The sequence below is a fragment of the Oreochromis niloticus genome, linkage group LG7, assembly GCF_001858045.2.
Source record: "Oreochromis niloticus isolate F11D_XX linkage group LG7, O_niloticus_UMD_NMBU, whole genome shotgun sequence".
Classification (NCBI taxonomy): Eukaryota; Metazoa; Chordata; class Actinopteri; order Cichliformes; family Cichlidae; genus Oreochromis; species Oreochromis niloticus.
Window position 1 is genome coordinate 18,494,746 of NC_031972.2, and position 8,473 is coordinate 18,503,218.

The window sequence follows — 8,473 nt, forward strand, 5'->3', positions numbered from 1 at the left end:
CAAGCTTTACCTTCAGCAAATTTGCAGCTTCTTGACTTGGCTTATGGTGCTGCAAAATGCTGGTAAGAAACCATCAAACTACCTTCACAGACTCCAAGTTGTGCTTAACATGGCTACAAGGAGAACAGGGGCCCCTACTGAAGAGTTTGATAGGCAGTTGTTGAAGCAGTTTTGTAGAGGCTGCTGGGATGACTCTTTATTAGCAGAGCTCCAGAACAAAAGGTTCAAAACCCTCCTTCCTTCTTTTGCTGAATTACTACTCCTGCTACGTACTAAGGAAGACAAGCATACTAACAAGGCAGTACATATGAAAAAGTACCTTGGTGTCTCCAGACAACAGCCAACCCAACCCAAACAGCCTGTTTGGTCCCAACTCCAAACTGCCTGTGTTTGCTCTGAGTCTGAGGCTGCAGCAGAAACCAATCTTCTGAAGAAACAAATCACAGAGTTACCGGCTCAAATTGCTCATTTAACCCCCCAAAAGAAAAGCAGAAGTAAAAACGGCAAACCCAAGTGCAACGGTAACTGTGCAGACAAATCCTGCTCATCAGCATCCCTTGCCAGTGCCTGTTCCAGAGCATCAGCCACCTCCCAGGCCACGCCTGTGGTACTGCTTTCGGTGTGGAGAGGATGGCCATGTAGCCTCGAGATGCCGTAACCGGAGCTCAAAAATAAAGTCTTGTTCCGTAAGAGGCAGGGAGTGATGGGAGTGACTCATCAACTTGTCCTACCAAGAGAATTGCGAGACATGGTACTTGAACGTCTGCACGACAACATGGGCCATCTTGGTATTGAACGCACCCTTGATCTAGTGACAGCTAGATTTTATTGGCCTAAAATGTCCTCAGTGGTTGAAGAAAAGACTTGTGATCGTTGTGTGAAAAGAAAAACTCCACCAGAGAGAGCAGCCACAATGGTTTCAATAGAGACCACCAGGCCATTGGAATTAGTCTGCATGGACTTTCTGAGCATAGAACCACATCAAAGTAATACCAAGGACATATTAGTAATAACAGACCATTTTACCATTTTAGTATGCCCTCGCAATACCAACACTGAAACAAAAGGCGAGTACCATGGCTGAGTGTCTGTGGGAACATTTCATATCACATTATGGGTTCCCTGAGAAACTCCATAGTGGTCAGGGCCCCGATTTTGAGTCCCGTACCATCAAAGAGTTGTGTGAAATGGCAGGGATCCGGAAGTCGCGGACAACCCCATACCATCCAAGGGGTAACCCTGTGGAGTGCTTTAACTGAACGCTGCTACAGATGTTGGGCACTCTAAATAACAAGGACATGTCTCATTGGAGAGACTATGGTAAGCCTCTTGTGCATGCATACAACTGCACAAAGCATGAAGTCACAGGATTTGCACCTTATGAGCTTGTGTTCGGGAGACAACCAAGACCCCCTGTGGACTTAGCTTTCAGGCTTCCTGTTGATGTTCTGCCACTGTCTCATACACAATATGTGCAAGGCCTGACGAACCGCCTGAAAGAGAGTTATGAGTTTTCGAGCAGAAATGCTAAGAAATCTGCCGAGCACAACAAAACTAGGTTTCACCAGAGGGTTACTGGGTCTAGCTTTGAACCAGGAGCTCGAGTGCTAATTCGAAATGTAAGACTGAGAGGAAAGCACAAGCTAGCAGACAAATGGGAGGCAGATGTCTATGTGGTTGTGTCATGTGCTAGTGACCTTCCTGTGTATACAGTGCATCCTAAGGCTAGAGATGGTCCTCTGTGCACTTTATACAGGGATCTCCTGTTGCCCTGTGGGTTTCTGCCCGTAAGTGCTCCTGAAACCCCAGCACCACCAGTAGTGCAAAGGCCAAAAACCCATCAAAACCCAGGTTATGTAACAGAGCATTTTGATAATGCCATATCAGACAATGATGAAGTGTATCCTTTAAGGGTGGTACTTTTGTATCCAGCTGCCTCCACCATAATGCCTGAGGTTGATCCCATGTCACCCGACATTGCATTAGAGCAGCGCATTACTGACAGCGTGATCCTTCTTACCAGAGCTGTCATTCCCAAAGCAGTTTCAGATGAAACTGAGGTGAAAATGCCGATAGAGGCAGGGGAGGTGCCCCCAGCAGCAAGCTCACCTCAGGTCAGCCTTTATGACCTTGAAGAGCCAGGAAGAACGGGAGGTGATGACAGTGAATCTTCTAGGAAGGATAGTGAGATTCCAGTACCCCTCATTTCACCTGTTGGGGAATCTCAGCTTCTTGACATTGAAGGTATAAAAAATGTCCCTGAATCTGGTGACACAGCTAATTTAACCCACATAAAAGAAGTCGCAGAAGTCAAATCTATATCCCAACTATCAAAAGGGGTGTTACACAAGAGCCCCGCTTCCCCCTGCATCAGGTTGGGCTGCAGCCACCTCTCCAGTGCATCCTGGAACTGAAGTGCCAGTCCTTCACTCCCATGCGGGCACCCTGGAACCGGCAGCGATGGATTTAAGGGGAGAGACCCAACTGATTTAGGATGGCCCCGCAGACATCTACGAAGCTGCCCCTCGAAGCTGCCATCTGGGTCTCGCCTGACAAGAGGGGAAATAGCCACAACGCCCACTCCTCTGGAGGCCACCAGCATGCCTCTGCCATAGCCTGAAACACCTCCATGAAATACTCCTCCATCCTGTGCAGCATCACCGCCGGAACAGGAGGGATCATCAGCACAGTGGCCCCAGACTGAATGGCCAGATTGTCCTGCACCTGCATTTGCCGCTGAGTCTGGGCCTGCAGCTCTTCCAGCTGCTACCTGTGTACCACCACCTGCTGCTGCTGCACGGCCGCCGTGTCAGCCATCATTTTGGCCAGTACCTGAACTAGCTGGAGGGCTTGCGGATTCACCATGTCAGGCCAGTAAGTTTGTTACGCTGATCCACCACCACAGTAGTCTTTAGGAATATTTCTCCAGGTTTCTTGAAGGACATTCAAAGGTCTTCTCTGGATGTTGGCTGCTTTTTTTTGCGTTCTCTATCAAGATGATCTCACAGTGCTTCAGGTCAGAGCTTTGGGGAGGCGGATCAATGACTGACAGTGTTTGTGATCATCGTCATGCAGAAAAATCAAGTTTTTGCCAATCAGATGCTTTCCAGATAGCATTGCATGGTGGACCAAAATCTGAAGCTACTTTTCTGCTTTTATAATTCTAACAGTTGAAATACAACCAGTGCAAGCCAAAACCATGACAGAAATTGTATTTATCCAATTTCCTCAGATTTTTTAAGGATGCACTTCACACCACGCAGGCAAAGACACACCAAGTTTTGTGCTAATAGCTCTTTGCAAATCACCTTGTCGGTTCAAAAATACTATTTTATGACTGTCAAACTGTGTTAACTTTGGCGTTTTTTATAGACTCAACTAAAGGCATTTCAACAAATTATGTGTTTTCATGACAGTCTAAAGATGAGCAAAGAAAAATAGTTTCTTTGCTCAGCTTTGCTTGTTATGTGTAGACACACTGACTCATCCCTTGAGTTAGCTGATTTTTATCTTAGAGTAGTCATAGGTCAGTGTTAAGTGGCTTAACAAACAAATGATAAAAACAAAAAACAAAAAAACAAACATAAAACAAACTTTATACACCTTTTGAAAGCCTGGAGAATTATGGCTTAAGACCATTTAAAAAAGATCTGGCTCTATGAGTAGCATCTCAAGACTTTTTCACAGTAGTGAATAGATTAACTAATAACTTACAATGAAAACTGCTGTCAGCACCACAGACAATAGAGCTGATAAAAGAGTGTTAGGGTCAGGGTTAGGGTTTTTCCTCATTCTAAAAAATGAAAGTAGCACTAGAGCGCTGATAGTGCTAGCTAGCGCCATTTAGCATGGTGGAAGCGGTCAGTGTGAGACTATTTTTATTTGCTACCCTGCACTCATTAGCGGATATGTGCATCGACTAAGCACAATCAATTCTGGAAACAAAAAACCCAAGACATGCTAAAATCAATGCTTCGACACGAGACTTGTAAGAGACACGTATGATGTGGCCACATACTTTTACTTGGGTGTGTGGCGTGCTGACAAGTGTAAGACCCAAGACAACATTTTTTCTTAAAGGGACAGTATTTTTTTAAAAAGGAGATAAAAATATTTGGAATCTGATGAGTCCAGATTTACCTTGTTCTAGAGGCATGTGTGCATTAAGTTAAGAAAGCAGGCGGATGATATACCAAAGATTACTGATCCCTGTGGTGGCAGTGGTATAATCTAAATTGCTTCAGTTGGTTGGGTCTAAGTTAAGCAATGTTAAGTGCCAAAGGATGAGGTCAGCTGAACTTCTGATTGTAATGAATGACCAAGCTCTTATATCATCAGTAGAAGAGCTTTGTGAAAAATTAACAACCGTGAATGCAACCGTGAATGGAAATAAATGCTATGACATTGCAGAGGTTTATCAAGTAATGCTACTGCATGCTGTCATTAAAGCTAAAGGGAGTCCAACAAAACAGAGTATGTGATCGTTTTGTTGTTGTTGTTTTGGACAGTGTAATTAATATGTATATAAAACAGCAGGTATTATTAATCTCCGTCTCTCTCCCAGTCACGTCAGATGGCTGCCCTTTTTGTGAACCTAATCCTGCTGGAGGTTTCTTCCTGTTAAAAGGGAGTTTTTCCTTCTCACCATTGCCAAGTGCTTGGTCACAGGGGGACGTCTGAATGTTGGGGTTTTTTCTCTGTATTATTGTACGGTCTTTACCTTACAATATAAAGCACAAGAAGATTCTGGGTTTGAATCTCCCAGCTGAAGTCTTTTTGTGTGGAGTTTTTATTGTTTTGCCTTAAATCCCGCCAGGTATTGTGGCTTTCTTACGCTGTCCAAAGTGAATGAATAAATTATTGTTCATCTCTCTGTGTCAGACCTGTCATGGACTAGTGACCTATCCAGAGTGTATACAGGGCCTGTGTATACAGCTGGGTTCCAGCCGCCTTGTACCTCTGAACTGGTTAAGAAGAAATCGGATGGGGGGACTACTAGACTGATCTGATAAAGACATGCTATCTCTTTAGATCATTTACTGGCTATTATGTACTGAATAGAGATGGACCGATCCGATATTACGTATCAGTATCGGTCCGATACTGACGTAAATTACTGGATCGGATATCACATCGTCACGTGATAGAGCGGCTGTGTGTATTTGTAGCCTCGCTAGCAATCCAGCATTTCATCTCCAAGGAAGTTATCCCAGAGAGAAGTAAAGCAAGTGTGCAAGTTCATCTCTGAATGTTTGTAAAGCATTCCCGTGTTAAGCTTAACAACCGATATATGAAGCGACTGCCTCTCATTCTCTCCCTCTCCCTCTCCTGCTGCTACTTCAATCATGAAACTGATCAATGATCAGCTTGATCGGCTTTTCTGTCGCGAGTCCGTCTCTCTTGTTTGTTGATTGCCCACTTCGCGCCAGAAAGAGGAAACCAGCGGCTAAACTTATGCTTATCAGCACGTTAAAGCTTGATAAGCTGTTGTTAGAATTTATTTAATATTACTTTCTACACCAGGATCCTTTTCTACGTAGCTGACGGCTGGTAACTGTGCAGGGGCGGATCTAGCAAAGTTTAGCCAGGGGGGCCGAAAGGGCATGAACAGGGAAAAGGGGGCACACAGACATACTTTTCTTTCTTATTCTCATTTAAAATGTCTAGCTTTTAATAAATAATTATCTGAATCTTACACCCAAAGTTTTAATCTGATGTAAAATGTATAGAAGTCCATTACTGTATATAGTAACTATTAAGTCTAATATACCCTAGTAAGCTATACTACTTTTTCCTTTGGGAAGGTACCATCTGTGCAGTCTGCAATTCTGTTGAAGAAAGATGTTGAATCTATTTAATTATTCTTGAAAAATAATTTCTGTGCATTTTTTTTTTTCACACTGCATCAAATTAAAGATGATTACGTCGATTAAGCATCACGAGGTGGAGGGTGGGTGGTGGTTCCCTATTTTTTTTAATTTTTTTTGCTGGGAGTTTTAGAACCCTATTAGTTAGGTTGCTTACTCTTTAAAATACCACAATAGGGAGGATGGTGCAGGTTCAAGTTTATTAGATTGATCAGTTTTGCTGAACTATGAAATATTTTGGGTGCAGTGTATTTTTTGCATACAGGTATAACAGAATAGCTTTAGTGTTTTGTTTTTTTTAACTTGAGTATGAACTTATACAAAAAGCAGCAAGATATTAAAAAAAACAGTTTTATTGATTAAATAACACACTATATCGGATTCATATCGGTATCGGCAGATATCCAAATTTATGATATCGGTATCGGTATCGGACATAAAAAAGTGGTATCGTGCCATCTCTAGTACTGAACTGTAGTTCAAGTATTTTGTTCCTTTATGCATGTTCCTTTATTCAAATTTGGAGCAGCTAAAAGCAGAAGATACATGAAAGTGGAAACAATGTGCGTGTCTGAATGCAACTAAACTTCCAGTAACCTTTGGCGTGAACCACGTTAATAACCACAGGGTGCTTCCACAGCACTGTGCCTCTGAAAATTGTGAAAATTGTGACTTCTAGGGTTTTGAGGCTTTTATTTTTGCACATTCAGAGTCACTGTATTTTATGCTTGTAAAGTAATGTCAGTCAGTCTGGCACTGGGTACTATATTGAGGACTCACTGTACTATCACTGAAGTCAGTTCCATTGGCAGAATCTCAAAAATCATAACCATCAGATTACTCTCACAGCTGGAAACAAATGAAATAGAAAATTAAAAGTGATGCACTTAACAGTTAAAGAAGGTAAGAGCACTAAATATCCCTGCAGCCAAAGGAAATGACAGAACTAAAGACCTATTTCTGTCTGTGTGGCCTTCCTATGTTGGCAGATCCTAGACTAAACTGTGCCACAGCTGAAATTATGCCCCAGAAACCTCTCCGAGGCCTTGTTCTGTTAAGAGACCGCCATGCCTAGAAATACTGCCGCCACAAACCCACAGGGCAGGAGGGGACTGTCCGCTTCAGATTTGCAGCTCAGACTCACGGGGTGTGTTTTTTTGCCTCAAAATGGTGAGGGTGAAATTAAAGGCAGCGTCTTCATGTAATTGCACATGGATGTGCCCACTGCCCATGAATCTGACCCCAGCTCTTGCACTCTAATGAAAGGTTGAGAGCTTGAACAAGGCAAAACCCTGGCAGAGTGATGGCTACAGGGATTTCAGCCAAATAGATTTTGTAATGTGCCCATAGTACTATAGCAAAGGGCCCTTATCTTTATTCTATCCGGCCATTTTCATTTAACCACTAGTTCTCCTGTTTGAATGAGAGGCTATTATGTTAGCAGTCAGAACAAAGCCGCATTATAATCAATTATGAATGTCTCTGGGATATGTTATCCAAATAGGTATTTGCAAGTGTACTTTCTTTTTGTATAGCATTACTATAGCATGAATAATGGATATCTTTATAGGTTTGGGCCTCGAGTCAAGTTAAATTGTTAGTTAAATGTTCTATATATCTATAGAGAGCAAGTTGACCTTGTGCAAAGCTATTTAAGAAAAATAGACACATCAAAAATTTGATGCATGTGTTATTATACTGCAGGCCAAAAACGTCCAGATATATGTAAAGCAGTACAGGCTGCAACATTAAACTGATGTTATATGGTAAGGTCTCTGTAATTATAAGTGAATAATGTAATAGATATTAATGCACTAAAATAGAGGTTGTTAAGTCAATAACTTTTAGCCATAGAGTACTTCAACATTGTGCAGCTATTACCTAAAGAAATTATGTTAATATTGACCGCCATGTCACTTAACACTATATGCTATAAAAAGTCCAGGGCCGACTGTAGCTTAGCAGTGGAAAGTTTCCCTGAGGAATGGTCTTACCATCTGTGAGGCCAGCTACTCTGAGGGAAGCAAGGTTATACTGTACAGTACTTTCAAATGATGGGTTGCAGCTTGTAGGTTATACTTAAATAATATGGCATTATAATAGCAGGAAATTGCACATAACACACACAGTGCATTGATGATTTAGGGTAGTTGTAAAACATCAGATCATAAAGAGTGGAAGCTACACACACCACTTGTTTAATTAGTGTCCTGCACACAGGACGATTCAGCCCGGTTTGAACCAAAGACGCGGCTGTCTGCAAAGGAACAATTTAGTGAGGGTGGTCTTGAAAAAGTGAAAAGCCCCCCGCCTCCACCCATGCTCCTCTTCTGTAGGCTATGAATACACATAAACATAGACTCACTCTAACCACATATTATGGGTTAGTACTTGCTGATGGTTTCATATTTGGAACTACGTTTATGTAAATGCAGATGTGAGCCCCACATCACTGCAGTTTGCTGAAAAACCCAAGGTTTTTCCGACCATGCTCCCAGTCTGTTAATCCAGCTGCCTTTTACATACACCCACTCTGTGATTGGTCCCAGATTTGCTGCGGGTCCGGAGTAACTATTTGGCTTTTTCCCTGAAATTTTTCCCATTGC